Source organism: Carcharodon carcharias, chromosome 6, assembly GCF_017639515.1.
Source record: "Carcharodon carcharias isolate sCarCar2 chromosome 6, sCarCar2.pri, whole genome shotgun sequence".
Classification (NCBI taxonomy): domain Eukaryota; kingdom Metazoa; phylum Chordata; class Chondrichthyes; order Lamniformes; family Lamnidae; genus Carcharodon; species Carcharodon carcharias.
In genome coordinates, this window is record NC_054472.1 from 14,753,242 (window position 1) to 14,772,180 (window position 18,939).

At 44.8% G+C, this 18,939-nt stretch overlaps 1 protein-coding gene across 1 annotated transcript in view; it reads left to right on the forward strand.

Annotated features, from left to right (window-relative positions):
* The window catches only part of ofcc1 (orofacial cleft 1 candidate 1), a 333,910-nt gene continuing 314,971 nt past the window's right edge, over nucleotides 1-18,939 (forward strand). Inside the window, exon 1 of the mRNA XM_041190069.1 lies at nucleotides 1-193. The gene's annotated coding sequence lies outside the window, so the exon portion shown is untranslated. The remainder of the gene's footprint in view (nucleotides 194-18,939) is intronic.

An 18,939-nucleotide genomic window follows, 5' to 3' on the forward strand; every position in this document is an offset into this window, starting at 1 on the left:
GAAGAGTTGGCGTCACAGTTACCAGGGTGCCCAGAGCAATAAAGCCGGCTTCAGGAGCTCGGCCAAGCGCATGGGATCGTGGAGAGTCCAGGACCCAGGTAAAGAGGGTCCATCTCGGCACTGCTGCATCACCCAACATCTTGGCAAAGCGTCGAACTGACTGCTGATTCGATAGACGCGCAGGAAGGAGGTGGTGAGATCCTTTGCCATCGCCCCATCCTCCTCCCAACATTAGAGAGGGAAAAAAAAGGAGGGGAGGGGGGCCCTTGTAAGTGTCGGCTATTTAAACGTACAACGTGCAAAACCCTCAGTTAAAACTTTCGCGTTCGTGGTCGAGGCGACGTGCAGATGTTGAACTTAAGAGCTGCTTCGCAGCGGCATCTTTACCATAACTTGCAGGACAATTGGACATATTGGACAGAGAGGGCTGTAGGAGATTAAGCATCATTTGCCAGGTCTGGTTTCGGGGTAAATAGCTGGAGGAGAGCATCGAGGTGCCCCTGTGAATTGTCGAAGGGGGTAAAAGGGGGCTTCTGTGCCCCCCCCCCCCCACTTCGCCACTCGAAGTTAATTAATTTGTGTGCATTATTTATTTGGATTGCTGTTCCTGCTATTGTTTTTTTTTCTTATTGCTGCTTTCAGTCTGCAGCATGTTTGATTGACTCTTTCACTGAGGGCAGCAGAATAAAAATTGAAAGTACTTTGCTGGCGAATGAGAAGCTTTCTGTAGTTTTTCAGGCGCTGCACAGTGGGCCACTTATTTACACTGGAAAAGCTCACCTCATGGGGGTCGGCAGTTGAGTGTTTTACATCACTGTAAGTTTCTGACAAAACGGAATTTACTGAATTTATTTTCCTGATTTATTGAAAGAAAGTGGTACTTCCTTCTGTTTATTTGTGAAACTCGGTTCAGTCTCAAACAGATCAACTTGTGAATGTAGTATTGAAATATCCAAATTCGCTTGGAAAGCATTGTTTCATCTGTGCCCTTAAAGGCTGAGCCTGCTGTGAACAAAGTCCAATGCTATTAACAAACAAAAATTAACAAGTGTATATATAATTAATTTTTCACCACAAAACATAGCAAACATTTCCCTGCAGGTGGGTTAAATGCTTGTAATGTTATCATAAACGTTCCAAAAGCTCCTTGCGTTTCTTTGTAAAAGACAAAGGTGTGGGAAATTCCGGCCTCTCTAGCGTCCCCGGTTTTCATCCCTCCACCATTGATGGCCGTGCCTTCAGCTGCTGAGGCCCTAAGCTCTGGAATTCCCTCCCTAGCATTTCACCACTTTGCCTTTCCCTCCCTTCAGACGTTCCTTAAAACCTACCTCTTTGTTGCAGGGTGGCCGAGTTGTGCTATTAATGATAGAGTTGATCTGCAGACACTTCTTGGGTGGAAACATTTAGTTTATTTACAATGTACTTAGCAGCAACCATATGCATACTTTCAACTCCAACTCTATCTGCACACTGACTCCTGAGGTAGACCGCTCTACTCTCCGATTGGATACTACAGATCATGTGATCTTGCCTAACAGGAATTATTCTTAAAGGTACATTACACTAAATAAACCATAATTACTACATTCCTCCCCCTTTAACTCGCTATACATATATTTACAAGTACATATTTTTCAAGACAACATAATACGTACATTAGGTAAGGAAATTACAAGTTCAGACCTTCAGGTGATTTGCTAGTACATGTGGAACATCGCAGCTCCACAACTTCAGATTCTTTGTCAGGAACCTCCTTTTCCGGAGTTGCCTGAACATCAGGTGCTTCAGTGAACACTTGCAATCCTGTATCTTCAACTCTTACAGGAACATCGGACATGTCTGTCCTGAGTATCCTCAACAGGAAACGCAGACCTGGTCATGATCACTGGTGGAACAAAATCTTGGTGATTTGTCTCCCTCTTTAAATGGTCCACACGTTTAAGGATGATCCGGACTTCTACCTCCACGCAGTAAGATAGAGATCCAGTCACCGCACTTATTTCACTGGGTAACCACTCTGATCCTTCCCCGAAATTTTTCACGTATACCGGCTCTCCCACGGTAAATTTCCTCTCATGACTATGCCAGTTGTGTCTAGTTTTCTGGCTCCTTTCCACCTTCCCCTCTAAATTCGGCATTATTAAGCTCAATCCTGTCCTGAGACGGCGTTTCAACAATAACTCCGCAGGTGTGACACCTGTTGTGTGAGGCGTAGCCTGTAATGAAAAAGAAAGCGTGCTAGCTTGGTTTTCAAGGAAGCGCCAATTAGCTTTCTCATGCTTGTTTTGAATGTTTGAACCACCCTTTTGGCCAGTCCATTTGAGGAAGGGTGGTTCTCTGCAGTTTTCACATGTGTGATACTGTTGAGGCTGATAAACCGTTGAAATGCCATGCTGTTATCAGAAACGACTACTTCTGGTCGTCTGTGAATGGCAAAATTCTGATATAGTTCCTCAATTGTAGCGGCCGAAGTTGGTGACACCTCATATACATCCAACCATTTTGAATGGACATCGACAATGAGCAGAAACATTGTTCCCAGGAAAGGTCCAACGTAGTCAATGTGTAACCACACCCAGGGTCTACCTGGCCACTCCCATGGGTGTAACAGAGCTGTCTCTGGCAACTTTTGCAGTTGTTGACATTGCACACAGTGCTTTACTAAACTCCCTATTTCGCCATCCATCCCAGGCCACCATAGATAGCTGGATGGGCACTGTATAGTTCAATTAAAAGTGGCTCCCTTCCCTTTGGGGGAACTGTCACTTGTGCTTCCCACAATAAGATACTGTCCTGGCTGGTTATTTCGTGTCTTCTGTTGAAGTACAGTTTCATTTCGTCAGATACGGGCTCCTGTGATCAACCATGTAGCACTTGTTCTCATCCCTGAGATAGGACTGGTCCCGACTTGTCCAGTCTCTGATCTGTCAAGCACATTCTGGTGAGGAATCTAAGAAATTTAACAGTAAAACAAGTTCCTGTGGAACTGGGACATACTCATCATTTTCTTGTAAAGACAAACGTCTAAGGGATCGGCATTTGCGATTTGATTGCCAAGCCTATGTATGAAAATGTATTCGTATGCTGCCAGAATTAAAGCCCATCATTGTATTCTTGCTGAGGCTATGGGTGTTATAGCCTTGCCCTCACTAAACAATCCTTGCAATGGTTTGTGGTGTGAAACGATTGTAAAGTGACGGCCTGGTACGGACTGGTGAAATTTCTTGACCCCAAAGATGATTGACAGGCCATCTTTTTCTATCTCAGATTATCCCTTTTCAGCTGTGGTGAACATTCTTGATAGGTAACCTATTGACCATTCCATGCTGTTATCCATCTCATGAGAGAGCACTGCTCCCCCTCCGTAGGGAGATGCATCACATGTCAGCACCAATTCTTTTGTCTGGTCATAATGCACTAATAGATTGGATGAATGCAACAATTGTTTTACTTTCATGAAAGTTTCTTTCTGGGGCACCTCCCAAAACCAACACTTGTTCTTTTTGAGTAGAGAATGCATGGAGGCCAGCACTGTAGACAAATTTGGTAAGAACCACCCATAATACTTGATCGTTCCTAGGAATAATATGAGCTCTGAGGCATTCTTTGGTGCAGGTGCCTCTCTTATGGCTCTCACTTTCTCCTCAACTGGGTGGGGGCCCTGTTAATGTTTCTGTATCTTCTTTCTATGTGATCCCTTCTTTCTATCTTGGCCTTCTTTTTGACTTCACTATCGGTCAGATTTCTCTCAGATGCAAGCTCAGCTTGTCTGAATTTGGTGGCAGAGTCTCTCTAAATTTCGGTATCTGTCTGCTTCTTAGAAAATTCTGTGAATTTTGCTTCCAGAGCCTCTTTGGTTTCGTTCAGTTGATTCTTCAGCTCTTTACTAGACAGCTAGCTTCACTGAGCTGGCACAGCCTTGGAGTTTGTCCGATCTCCTGTCTCCTGGCTGTATCCAGCTATACACAACTCCCAGGACTTCTTATGAGCCCTCTCCAATTACCAGAGCTTCCTCTGAGTCCTCTTCGCGTTTCTCCTGCTGTACCTCCATTCTACAGTTTGAGACAGCTTTCATTTCCTCAACACAAACAAAAACAGAAAATGCCGGAAAAACTCAGCAAGTCTGACAGTATCTGTGGAGAGAGAAACAGAGTTCATGTTTTGAGTCCGTATGGCCCTTCTTTAGAGCTCTGAAGAAGGGTCATATGGACTTGAAACGTTTGCTCTGTTTCTCTCTCCACAGATGCTGTCAGACCTGCTGAGTTTTTCCAGCATTTTCTGTTTTTGTTTCAGATTTCCAGCATCCGCAGTATGTTGGCCTTCATTTCTTCATGTTGCTGAACGGTTACGCATTCCTTTTGCATTTGATCTTGAAGGACAATGAACTGTTTTTTCAACTGTTCAATTTCTAGTTGCCCTTGGTGGAGTTGCCCTCTCTCTGGGGTCTCTTATTCCCTTTGGCAGAATTGCCTCCTCTCTGGGGTCCCTTGTTGTCTTTCACAGAGTTGCCTTCTCTCTGGAGTCTCTTGTAGCCTTCTGCAGAGTTGTCCCCTCTCAGGGGTCTGTTATTCCCTTCAGAAGAGTTGCCCCCTCTCTGGGGTCTCTTCTAATTTTCTGTCCCTAGCCACCTTTCTTGTATTTACCACTTTAAATGTATTGCCACTTTAAGAGCAGTCACCGTTTTTTTTCCCACTCGGGCTGTCTCTGCAGCTGTCGGCTTTTCTTAGCTGTGTTTGCCGTGCTTTTTGAGTTTTGGCAGGATCCCTGTGATTGTGGGCCTTCTCTTTTAACTTCATAAAACTTTGCTCCTGTTATGAAAAGAAACACAGCAGCCATTTCTTCTCCCTTCTCTGAGTGATTCTGCAGGTTCTTTTTTTTCTAAAATTTAAAACTGCAGGACTTGCTGCGACTTGCAAGCTGTGTGCCAGCTTCTCTAACCTACTGAGTCTGCAGGGCCCGCAGTGTAAGTGCAGATTCTCCCACTCTTCCCATTTTGCTCACCCGTCTTGTCGATTCTCGCTCGGGAGTCTCGCGACTTTGGTATTACTCTTCAAATGTCGGGAATGCTCCAGGAGATTTCTCAGCCATTTGGATCGGGGCCTGATTTTGATTTAAAGTAAAGTGACAGCATACCTGGTGAGCATATTTTTCTTTTTAACTTGATTTCTTCTGTTCAATCCAGTTTTATCCTCATCGCCAGTTTGTTGTAGGATTGGTGAGTTGTCCTATTAATGATAGAGTTGATCAGCAGACACTTCTTCTTGGGTGGAAATGTTAAGTTTATTTACACTAGACTCAAGCAGCAACTACACGTGTGCTTTCAACTCCAACTCCATCCCTACACTGACTGATGAGGTAGTCTGCGCTACTCTCCTATTGGATACTACAAATCATGTGATCTTGCCTAGCATGTATTATTCTTAAAGGTACATTACACACTAAATAAAACCATAATTACTACACTCTCTGGCCAAGCTTTTGGCCACTTAATATCATTTGTGTATTGTTAAATGTTGTTGAAATAGCACTGTGAAGTGTCTTGGGAGATTTTTTGGTGATAAGGGTGCTATATAAATATACATGATGTTCTTCTCAAGACAAATTTGAGATAGGATATATTTTCATATTTGATCATGGGCCGTGGCGTTGCTGGTGAGTATAGCATTTATTGTCCATCCCTAGTTGCCCTTGAGAGGATGGTGGTGAGCCATCTTCTTGAACCTCTGCAGTCCATCTGGTGTAGGTACACCCATAGTGCTGTTAGGGAGGGAGTTCCAGGATTTTGACCCAGCGACTGTGAAGGAACAGTGATATATTTCCAAGTCAGGATGGCGAATGCCTTGGAGGGGAACTTACAAGTGGAGGTGTTCTCATGTGTCTACTGCCCTTGTCCTTCTACATGGTAGTGATCGTGGGTTTGGAAGGTGCTGTCTAAGGAGGCTTGGTGGGTTCCTGCAGTGTATCTTGTAGATGGTACACACTGCTGCCACTGTGCATTGGTTGTGGAGGGAGTGAATGCTTGTGGATGGGGTGAACGATAGGCATATTAAGGATATTTCAATGGGAAAGATATTTAAAAGAGTGCATTAAAGTAGAATATTAAGATATAGCAAATTGTACAGAGGTCTTATGGTGTTCCCTGCCTCTGAGCCAGAATCTCTGGGTTCACATTCCACTCCAGGATTTGTTGGTCAAAGAAGGTGCGTTCATAACATGGACAAACAGGTTGAGTATTAATTCATAAATCCTTCCAATACACACCAATGGCAGGTGATAAGAATGGGAGAGTTTTAGGTTCGCCATGTGATGGAAAGAAATTGGAGCCTCTACCATCAATATCCATAGCTCCAGACTATAACATGCATGTGAAAGTCTTTGTTACCACAGCAACTCTGACTACTTGAGGGCCAGATTGGCTGGATGGCTGGTATGGATCAGGTTGGTGCCAGCAGCATGGGGTTAAGTCCGTGGGCTGGGGTGGACTTGGAACTTGCCCCCTTGCCTTTCCCATGGTGGAGATGTGACGGGTCGGGCCTGCCTTTGGGTAGAGAATGAAAGAAGCAAATGGTAAAATATTTTTATAAGTTGCGTTAGATTAGTAAACAGGGGCAAGAGAGGCCAAGGAGATCACAATGTAAAGAGAGTAACTGCAAGTAGCAATGTTATTGTTATAGGAATGGTTAGATCAGAGGGTAAGCTTGTGATGTACATGCTTCTTGTGAACTATTCTGATTCAGTACAGCATCCTGATAGAATACATATAGAGAAGTGTCTGAGGTTAAGTGTTTGTTGATAAGTTTGAGGACCAACTGGCTAAAGCCTGGAGCATAAAAGAGGAGGAAAGGTTGTTTTAGAAACTTCTGACTCACAAACACAATCGCCTCTGAGTCGAAGGCTGTGGGTTCAAGTCCCAGCCCAGAGACTTGAGCACAGAAATCTAGGATGATGCTCATAAAGCAACGCTTTCCAATGAGTTGTTAAACCAAAGCCTGCTCTGGTGGGTGCAAAGATCCCATGGCACCACTGGAAGAAGGGAAGAGGAGTTATCCCCAATGTCCTGATCAATATTTATCCTTCAACCAACATCAGCTGAAACAGGTCATATTGTTGTTTATGGGAGCTTGCCACTTTTTCTGCATTGCCTACATTTCAAAAAGTACTCTGTTGGCTATAGAGCAATTTGGGACTTCCTGAGGTTGTGACATGTGTCATATTAATGCAAGTCTTTTTTTTCATAACGTGGACAGAATTGGAGAATGAAATAGGGACAGTGTGGGCAGCATGAGAAAGAGGAATCAAGAATTGGGAGTACAAGAATCTGTTGTACTATGTTTGACACCTATGATGGTTAACAATACCTGTGATCCTTGGGTGGAAAAATGAAAAATCCAGGAAGAAGCAAAGGCGACAGGTAGTTGTAAGCAGTTTGATCAACTAGATTATAGGAAGATAAAAACAAAAAAACTGCGGATGCTGGAAATCCAAAACAAAAACAGAATTACCTGGAAAAACTCAGCAGGTCTGGCAGCATTGGCGGAGAAGAAAAGAGTTGACGTTTCGAGTCCTCATGACCCTTCGACAGAAACCTGTTTGTCAGTTGTGACTGGGAGTTGAGAATGGTGTGTTACCTCCCAGCTGCCAGTGTGAGAGACATGATGAAGCTGGTGCAAAATAATTGTAATGAGACAGAAAAAAGCTAATGCAGAAACCAGTCACACAGGAAAGAGTAGGATGAAAGCCTACTGTTCATTTGTTGTGTTATGGAACAAAAAGTTAGACTTTCAGGTTACAACCTCAGAATGATTCACAATGCAATACACTGGGCTGGGATTGGCCAAATAGATGTAGCACCCTTGGCCAGGATGGGGGGGTTTATTGCTTGGGAATGTGAACTGAGAATCCCTGATTTTCCACCTATTAATTTAAATGGTTGGAAAAAATGACAGATAGAGGGGTGCGACCTTCCATTTAGCTATAAGCACTGCTACATGCCAGGAACACTTCATTGAGGAACCAGTTCCTTTTGGAATTTGGGTGCTCCCTCTGCTTCCTTTGCCACCTGTCTGTCCACTCACTCCCTCCATGAGTGTCCATCCATTTCACCCACTATATAAACCATTCTTGATGTTCCTGGGGCTCATCATTAATGCAACTGTTCCGACTTGCTGGTGAAAAGTACTTTTATTTTACAAAGCATTGACTAAGCTAAAATAACAACGATGACTTGTATGGATGTTGAGCAAAAGAAGGAGATATTTGGGGTGATCAAAAGCTGTCCTTTCTGAGTGCCATCTGCTATCAAGTCATGCATCAGCCAGAATTGCTAACAGTTTGGTATTAATAAGACTGAAGTCATCCTGTTCAGCTGCTGTTAGAAATTCAGCACCATCGCCTCGATTCCACATGCACCCTCCTTTCCTGGATGCTCACTGAACCTCAGCTCAGTAGTGAGTAACCTTGGTAACCTACCCCTGTGTTGAATTTAGCTTTAGATGTCAAACTGGTCCATCATAGATTGTGCATTTCCATCTCTGAAAATTCCACCCATCTCTATCCTCTGCCCCTCTGAAATCCACATTGACTGTTCTGATGGCCTTCTCCCTGGCTTCCTAGCCTCACCTGACGTAAACTCCAACACATCTCCTGCTGCATGCTATGCCACTGTGAGTGGCACTCAGCCGCCACCCTGATGACTGCTATTAATGTCCTTGTCCATCAGTGCATCAACTTCAAAACTGTTGTTCACATTTGTAAATCCCCCCAGACTTGTTCCGCCTTGCCTTGATTGTTACTAAACCCACCCACAAACTCTTTGTTCTTGCAACCTACCATCCCATCTTCAACCTCCCTTTCTTCTCCTAAGTTCTTGACTATGTTGATGCCTCCCAAATCCATGCCGTATTTTCCGCAACTCAGTGTTTGAATACCTTCAGTCAGTTTTCTAGAACAACTATAGCCCCAAAAATGGCCCAAACCAAAGCATAAATGACGTTCCTCCATAAATGTGGTGCTTTACCCCTCCTTGACCTCTCTGTAACCATTGACAGGGTTTTGCACACCATCCTCTTATAGTGCCTCTACTCCATTGTCTAACTCAGTGGGTTTGTCATCACTTGGTTCCACTCTTATCTGTCCATTCACAGCCAGAGCATCTCCAGCGGTGACACCTCAACCCATTGCTGCACTATCATCTTGAGAGACCCCACAGAGTTCATTGGTTCCTTGCATCAGCCAACCCTTCCTCTCAGACATTGTTGGCCTTGCAAGAGCGTGTTACAGTGTGGGGATAAGTTAGAAGTGGCTTTACTCTGGATGTTCTGTATGTGTGTTTTATGAAGATACTGGGTGATGAATGTGGAAAAATAAGTAAAAAAAAAACTCAGAGGGCTGACGAGGCATTTGTTGCACATTTCGAGTTACCCTTGAGAAATGATGATGGTCCTTCTTGAACTGTTGCAGTCTGCATGGTGAAGGTGCTTCCACTAGCTGTTTGGTAGGGAGTCCCAGGCTTTTGTCCCAGTAAGTAAGGAAGGAGAGATCAAAAAATTAAGCTTGGCTTTCATTGAAGAACAAGAAAATTGAGAGGAGATACGATCTAGAACTGAAGCCCTAGATGATATGGATATAAGCAGATTATTTAATGTAAACTGTGTTCCCTCATCTGAAGAATAGAAAACAATTCTCAATTAAGATAAGAGATGAGAAGATATTTTACCTCAAGAGTGTAGAGATATGTAAAAGACACTCCTATGAATAGCATAAGAATTATCTAAATAAGAATAGTATTGTAAGTAATAAGGACAACTATAATTGAATACCTTATGAAAACATTATACTGCCTGTGCTGTTTAACATGTCTAATCTGGGTGATGATGTCAGATTGATGACCTGTGCTTAACTTTCACTTCATTATCTGTAGGCATCAAATACCAATAAAAAAGACACAGATATTGTCATCTTGTAAATTGTATCTCCTGTTCTTTAGCTCATACAAGTGAATCAACAGGCAACCAACAATAATGTAAACCAGGAGAAACAGGACTGATAAAACATAGAAGCAGAAAACACTGCAAATACTCAGCAGGTCAGGCAGCATGTGTGGCGAGAGAAATGGAGTCAATGGTTCAAGTTGATGACCACTTACTTGAACAGCACAGATCAATGAAACATTCTATACTTTCCAGTGTTCTTGTCCCATGTATTGCAATCAACTTTGCTTTTGTGTATACTCATTTAAATTAAAAAAAACTCCCTTATAATTTTTATGGGACGTCTGTTCTGCGAAAGTATAACATCTCATTTCACTAGCTTTTTAATCCGTAATGCATACTTAAAAAGCAGAATATGATGGCTCTTTTACACCTTTATAAATGCTAATCTGTTGAACTGACTCATTTAGATGAACAATTAACACCTCATTATTCAGTGTCTGCCAGTGTATTGCAATTTTAATTGTTATACTCCAATGTTTATGTTACGGAATTGCTTTAAATTGAACTGGTTTTGCAATATCCTGTGGCTGCTGGTGGTGTGCAATTAAAGGTTCTTGCACTTGTAGACAAGCGTGTTGAGCTCAGGAGTGGGAGTGAGCCCTTAACTGCTTTGACTTTGGGTAGGTGAGATATATCGGTAGGGGCAGGAGAGGATGTGTGCACTGAGTTAGACAAATAGAAACCCCTGTTTATATCTATATTCTGGCCTTTTGCACATGCCTGATTTTCATAGCTTCACTGTTGGCGGCCGTCCTTTCAGCTGCCTAGGCCCAAAGTTTTGGAATTTCTCCCTAGATAGCCCTCCCTCTCCTTTTTCCTTATAGTTGCTCCTTAAAGCTACTTCTTTGACCAAGCTTTTGGGCGCCTGTGCGAATATTTCCTTGTATGACTTGGTGCCAAATTTAGTTTGGTAACACTGCTGTGAAGAATCTTGGGATGTATTACGATGTGAAAGATGCTATATAAATGCAAGCCCACCCTCAACACCCCCATCCTTGCAAACTCCTGCCCCATTTCCAACCTCCCTTTCTTCTCTAAAGTCTGTGATGTGTTGTCGCCTTGCCAATCTGTGTTCATCGTTCCTGGAAGACACCATGTTTGAATCCCTCCAGTCTGGTTTCCATCCCTACCACGGTACCGAATGACTATTATTGGAGTCACAAATAACAGTTCATGTGACTGAGACAAAGGTAAAGCACCCTCCTTGGACTTGATCTGCCTATAGTCCTTGACGGGGTTGACCACACCATCCTCCACCAGCACCTCTCCAGTTCTCACCTGGTTCTGTTCTTAGCTGTCTAATGGTAGCCAGAGAATCACTTGCAATGGCTCCTCTTCCTGTTTCTGTTCCTTATCTCTGGCATCTCCCTAGGATCAAAATAAAAGCAAAAAACTATGGATGCTGGAAATCCAAAACAAAAACAAAAATACCTGGTAAATTCAGCAGGTCTGGCAGCATCTGCGGAGAGGAATACAGTTAACGTTTCGCGTCCGAATGACCCTTCAACAGAACTAAGTAAAGATAGAAGAAAGCTGAAATATAAACTGGTTTAAGGGTGGGTGGGACAGGTAGAGCTGGATAGAGGGCCAGTGATAGATGGAGATAACCAAAATATGTCGCAGACAAAAGGACAAAGAGGTGTTGAAGGTGGTGATATTATCTAAGGAATGTGATAATTAAGGGTAGAAAGCTGGACAAGCAAGGTACAGATAGCCCTAGTGGGGGTGGAGTGAAGGAATCTAAAAAGGCTAAAAGGTAGAGATAAAACAATGGAAAGGAAATACATTTAAAAATAATGGAAAGAGGTGGGAAAAGAAAAATCTATATAAATTATTGGAAAAAAACGGGGGGTGGGGGGGGGGGGTGTTGTCGGAGAGGGGGTGGGGATGGAGGAAAGAGTTCATGATCTAAAATTGTTGAACTCAATATTCAGTCCGGAAGGCTGTAAAGTGCCTAGTTGGAAGATGAGGTGCTGTTCCTCCAGTTTGTGTTGAGCTTCACTGGAACAATGCAGCAAGCCAAGGACAGACATGTGGGCAAGAGAACGGGGTGGAGTGTTGAAATGGCAAGCGACAGGGAGATCTGGGTAATGCTTGTGGACAGACCGAAGGTGTTCTGCAAAGCGGTCACCCAGTCTGCGTTTGATCTCTCCAGTGTAGAAGAAACCACATTGGGAGCAACGAATGCAGTAGACTAAATTGAGGGAAGTGCAAGTGAAATGCTGCTTCACTTGAAAGGAGTGTTTGGGCCCTTGGACGGTGAGGAGGGGGGAAGTAAAGGGGCAGGTGTTGCACCTTCTGCGGTTGCATGGGAAGGTGCCGTGGGAGGGGGTTGAGATGTAGGGGGTGATGGAGGAGTGGACCAGGGTGTCCCGGATGGAACGATCCCTTGGATCTATCCTTGGTCCTGTCCTGTTTCTTTCCTACATGCTGCCCCTCGGTGACATCATCCAAAACACAGCATTAGTTTCCACATGCATGCTGATGACACCCAGCTCTACCTCACCACCACCTCTCTCAACTCCTCCACTGATGCTAAATTATCAGACTGTTTATCTGACATCCAGCACTGGATGAGCAGAAATTTCCTCCAGTTATATATTGGGAAGACTGAAGTCATCCACCCCTGTTTCTGTTAACTGTCCGAGGCTAAACTAGCTTGTTAGCAACTTTGGTGTCATATTTGATCCCAGATGGGCTTCTGACCACATATCCATTCCATAGCTAAGATTGCCTGTTTCCACCTCCCAGCTTTGTCCCTGCCTCAGCTCATCTGCTGCTGAAACCCTCATTCATGTCTTTGTCACTTCTAGACATGACTATTCAAATGCACTCCTAGCTGATCTCCCACATTCTACCCTCCATAAGCTTGAGGTCATCCAAATCTTTGCTGCCCGCATTCTCATTTGTGCCAAGTTCTGACCAACCTTCACCCCTGTGCTTACTGTCAAGCAATGCCCTGGTTTTAAAATTTTCATCCTTGCCTTCAAATCCCTCCTTGGCCTCACCTCTCCCTATCTCTGTAATCTCCTCCAGCTCCACAGTCCTCCGGGATATTTACGTTCCTTGAATTCTGGCCTCTTGAGCATCCCTGATTTCAATTGCCTTCGGCTGCCTGGGCCCTAAGCTCTGGAATTCCCTTCTTAAATGTCTCTGCCTCTCTACCTCTCTTCCCTTTAAAACCTACTTCCTAGACCAAACTTTTGGCCATCTGCTCTAATATTTCCTTACATGGTTCAGCGTCTAACTTTGCATTCCTGTGAAAAGCCTTGAACAGTTTGTTATACTAAAGGTGCTATCTAAACGTAAGTAATTGTTGTTACATGAATTTCTCGGCTTTTGATTTAGATTGTGAAGGGGTTTTATTGCAACAGGCGCAGTGCTGACCAAAATAACTCTTTTCAGGTTTGCGGATTGTGTCTTCAATTCTGGCAGCTGGATGTTCCCCCGATGGTCGGGAGACCTTGGCACACCCCAACTTTAGTTCTGTAGCGATGGACCTGCTCACTCAGCTTGCCTGCAGCCAGAAATAAAAGAGCAGCAGCCATTCTCAGAGATGAGAAGGAGAAGCATTTTGCTATGTGGGGTTTTGACCCCCATGAAGATAGCAGCGTTTGCCTCATTTATCTCCTGACACTGTTGCCAACGCAAAGGCTGCCAGTTTTTGCATTGCTGGAAGGAAAATGCAACATTAGCTCTTTAAGGAACCCTAGATGGTATTAATAATGCAAAGTGGCAGTGTTCTAGATTTTTCCTTTCTTTTGCGGCTCCTCTTGAGTGCCTTTTCCAAATGGCTGACTTACCGCCCGGGACAAAATTGGTGCGGCACTGAAAACAATGGCGCCAGCAGGAGGCATGTGCAAAGTTAGAAAGCGTGCCTTCTCTTAATATGCACGGCAAGCTGTCAACACCCCATGCATTATTTATTAGCTGTAGAGGTGTCCCTCGTGGGGGAGGGGGGAGCTGCTACTTCATTCTGGGGGCAGAAGGGTGCCTCGGCAAATTGTGTGGCATCAGTGGTCAGAGGTGGCAGAGTAGGTGAATGCCAGGTGCTTTGCAAACATTAGCTGTAATGTTGGAAGAAATTCAATGATCTCACTGGAGCTGCCAAGATAAGGCTTTCGCTCATGTTCTATCTTTCTCTCTCTCCCTCTTTAGCCCTGCTCCACCTGTAGCTCCAGCACTCAATTGCTCTCCGTCCCCCTTTGCATTACTTCCATCCTATCATGGCAGCACACTTCATCCCAACTCCTCTGTTGCTATTGACGGACTCTGCACGTGCTTCTGTCCTCACAATCGCTCCTTTCACTTCCACACTCCTGCACCACCTTTCATGCACCCGCAGCACTATTGCATGCTGACAGCCACACCAGTCCACCCACTAACACACTCACTATGTTCTTACACGCTGGAGCACAGCATCAGGGAACACAGATGGAGAAGAGTAAAGAGGTCATTCATATTTGTCCTGAACCCTTTGGAAAAGGATGCCATGGATATTGCAGTCACAGGTGCATCAGGATCACTGTGGCTGGAGAGATTGAGGCCACACTTGTTTGGACTATCTATTCCTCTTTTATTCTCTCACTGAAATCTCTCCCGAATCCATACTTTGCAAAGTGGAACTGCTTTAATTTCACATTCATCTCACTCTGCTTACCATTCCCACTAAGTGGCAACTCTTGTTCCCATTGTCCTACTCCAGGGCAGGGCAGAAATCGAGGGTCCGTTTGGAACAGAGAAATGGGACAGCCTTTGACCGCACAGTATCACAACTCAACCTCAAAAGTTAGCAGTGTTGAGGGTTAGGGGCTGCGCTGGATGTTCCTCCCAGTGCAGGAGTGTAGAAGCAAGTGCAGGATGGAAACCTGTTCTCAGAACCAGCTTGCCTTCTATGCCTGCTGCTGAGGGCACAAGTGCTGATTCCCAGAGGCCAGCCTGTAGAAGATGACTGACGGCTGTACACACCAAAGTGTTTCATTTACTGGACTATCTACCAGCGAGCCTGCAGGTAATATAAAGGCAAAATACTGCAGATGCTGGAAATCTGAAATAAAAACAGAAAATGCTGGAAAAACTCAGCAGGTCTAACAGCATCTGTGGAGAGAGAAACAGAGTTAATGCTTTAAGTCTCTGAAAAAGAATCATACGGATTTGAAACGTTAGCTCTGTTTCTTTCTCCACAGATGCAGCCAGACCTGCTGAGTATTTCCAGCCTGCACATAATGCTGGGCGGAGTGGAGGAACCCAACTCCAACCTGTGAGGGGTATTGCAAGAGAGTGTAAAGGTAAAGCAGTCAAACCATGGAGCATGAATACGACAGCCAGGACAGCCCCGGAGTGCTGGAGATTCTGGTCAGAAGCTTAGCGTGCCTCGAATCTAGGTATGAGCAATTCCTCTATCTTTCAAGGCACAAAGGAGACTATGAATAGGGGCTTTCAAAGCACCGTCTTGCTTTTGGACTTCATTCTCACACTAAGTGGTTCAGGTGCAAGCCCATGGCAATGGCATTTCCACCACAGGAGAGGCAGACGCTGTTCTTCTTCATGGCAAACCCTTGCTGCCTGCCAACCTCTGGACCAGTGTTGGTGCCAGTTAACTAACCAGGCCAGGATGACCTGACCGATGCTGAGATACTGCAGCCTGCGGCCCTTTCCTTCTATTCACAGGGCTTCTCAGGGTCACCCACCCAATGGCCATCTCAAAAGACCCCCTGTAGATGTTCACCAGCCTTCCATCTCCTAAGCTGTTCCCACTGGGGAGATGTCTGTAGGGGCATTAGGCCAGGTGAAAAAGCACAGAAAATGGCCGCTAGGGGCTCACATGAGGGTGATTCTTGGTTCTCAAGCAGCACTGTAAACAAGCTTTGCTATGAACTGTGGTTCACCAATTTGCTGCCTGACTTCATTTTCTTTTTATTGATCTTTGTTGAAGATTAGGACACCAATCAGCTGGTTAAAGGAAATGATTGTGAAGCTAGTTGGTGCATTGGGATAGGAATGATTCAAAACACCTTACACTGATCAGCAAAAGCTATAGAGCTGAGACAGATGACAGCACAGTTGTCCTTACTCTTCTTCATTGTCCTCAGCTGCCTGGACTTGTAGGGAGAAGTTGGTCTAGTTGCCAGAGACCGAGGCTAATGCTCTGGGGCCATGGGTTCAAATCCCACCATAGCAGCTTGTGGAATTTGAATTCAATTAATAAATCTGGAATTGAAAGCTGGTCCCAGTAATGGTGATCATGAAACTATTATCGATGTTTAAAAAAAAAACTCATCTGGTTCACCAATGTCCTTTAGGGAAGGAAATCTGCTGTCCTTACCTGGTCTGGCATACTTGTCACTCCAGACCCACAGCAAAGTGTGGTTGACTCTTAACTGTCCTCTGAAATGGCCTGGCAAGGCACTTAGTTCAGGGGCAATTAGGGATGGACAATGAATGCTGGCCTTGCCAACAACGTCCATATCCCATGAAAGAATAAAAAGATTTCCTCTTCATCCTACTCCTTCAGACCTTCTTTGCTGAACAGCTCCAATGGCTGCCCCCTTTTCAGGGTGAGGTCATGGAAAATGCAGTAATCCAGGAGGATTCTGGAGACCTGCCAAACCCTGCCCTACCCTACTCCCCACACACACACACTGCTCTGGACTATCCAGCTAGTGAGACCTCTGTTTCAGAATGGCTCTCTGTACAAGCTCTGATTGTGGTGCAGCATTGATTCTAACCTTGCTCAGCTGAGGGGTTTGGATTCCTGACTTAAGTCATGAGCCATGAGGTAAAAAAAAGACTTGCACTTATATCGGGTTTTCACATAATTAGGACACCCAAAAGCACTTTAAAACCAATGATGTACTTACTGAAGTGTAGTTAGTGCCTTGTAGGAAATGGAGCAACCAATTTGCATACTGCAAGCTCCAACTAACAGCGATGTGTTAATGACCAGATAACCTGTTCCTGCAATGTTGATTGAGGAATAATTATTGACCAGAAACTGGGGCGTACTTCTCTGCTCTTCTTCAAATAGTGTTATTGGATCTTAGCCAGGGCCTAGTTACAATGTCTCATCCAAAAGACAGCACCTCTGACCTTGCAGCACTCCCTCATTACTGGGCTGGGACTGTCAGCCTAGCTTATGTGTTCAAGTCTCCGAAGTGGACCCAAAATTGCCTGAGTGAGTGGCATGAGTGTTACGTACCAACTGAGCCAAGGCAGACAGTTCAGGGATATCCCTTGTTCCCTCTCCCAAGCAGCCTGCCTGACCACCGATGGAAGGCAGAGGCAGTGGGTGGAGTGGAGTGGGGTGGGGGGGGGGGTGGGGGGTGTGGGGGAATGGTTGAGGGCTGCAGTTGTGAGGGCGTAGCAAGGAATGGGAGGCAGGAGTTCGGTAGCATTGGGGACTGATGCAGGACAAAGCCGTCATGACAACTGCCAAGAAATAGGGCACAGGCCTGCATTCTCACACATGAGCTGCACACCAATGAAGTGGAAGCCCTACCCCTCCACAAATCAGGGCCTTGAGAGAGGCAGAGCACATGAAGGCAATGAGTGTGTGTGTGTGTGTGTGTGGGTGTGTGTGTGTATGTGTGTGTGTGTGTGCGTGCATGTGTGTGTGTGTGTGCGTGTGGGTGTTTGTGTAGCCAATTATTTCTCTGACTTCCAAGAAGCCAACAGTTCATAGGTATGGTGAAACCTAGACATGGCAGCCTCCAATGGGGAGGCAATGAAATGTCCCCTCTTGTCGCTGAGTGCATCTGTTACCAGCCTCAGCAAATACTCTACAAACGGACTGATATCATTGGTGTCAATGTGTCAGTGAGCCTCTGGGATAGACAGTGAGGGCCACAATTATCCTACCAGCCACAGGCAGTCTTGGACATGGCCTTGCTGCTAGGTTCCAGCTGTTCCCGCAGCTGGTGAGAATAGCTCAGTTGCAACCTTTTGTGATGGGAAACAGAGGCATTGGTTGAAGGGATGATTTGGTGCTCGAGATGTGGGACCTTTATTGCGTTATGACTGCCTGCCGCTTTTTCACATTGTGAAACTGAATTTTCAGGAAATACATGGCTCAAAACTACGCATTCCTGTAATTTTGATTAGCAGTGAAAAATGGATATTGTACCATCTTTTTTAACAAAGGGGGAAAGTTTTGGCTCAGCAGTCAGAATACCTGTTTCTGTTGTTAGGTCCTGAGTCTAGGGTTATTGAGGCTAATTGTAGAGCTCTCAACTATTACACAGCCTGAATGTCATAAGATGAGGTCATCTATTCACAGCGAATATGCAAGTACCTTTTGAGTGAATTGACATAGCTTTCCTTCTGTGTCCAGATGCTGAGATTTTAAGGTTTTCACGGAGAATCCTGCTAGATCCTACATTGAAAAGAAATATTTGTATTTATATGACGCCCTTCATGATCTCAGGACATCCCAAAATGCTTTACAATCAAGAAAGTGCTGTTTGAAGTGAGCCACCGTTGCAATGTATGAAAAGCGCAGCCAATTTGCACACAGCAAGTTGCTGCAAACAGCAATGAACAGTCCGTCTGGACTTTAGCTGTTGGTTGAGGGATAAAGGTTGGCCAGAACAGCAGGGTGAACTCCCCTGCTCATCTTCAAAATAGCGCCTTGGGATCTTTTAGGTCCACCTGAGAGGGCGGTTTTCTGTTTGCTTTACTTTCATGTCTGATTTGAAAGCTGGTGCTCTGACAGTGCAGCACGCCCTTGGGAGAGTGTCAGCCCATAGATTCTTGTCCCAGGTTAACTGCAAATCTTTGTTAAAAGGAGGGAATTGAGCACAGAGAAAAACCAAACCAGCTGTCTAAACTGACATAGTACATTATGTTCAATGGGCTCTGAAGAAGGGTCATACAGACTCGAAACATTAACTCTGCTTCTCCCTCCACAAATGCCGCCAGACCTGCTGTGTTTTTCCAGCATTTCCTGTTT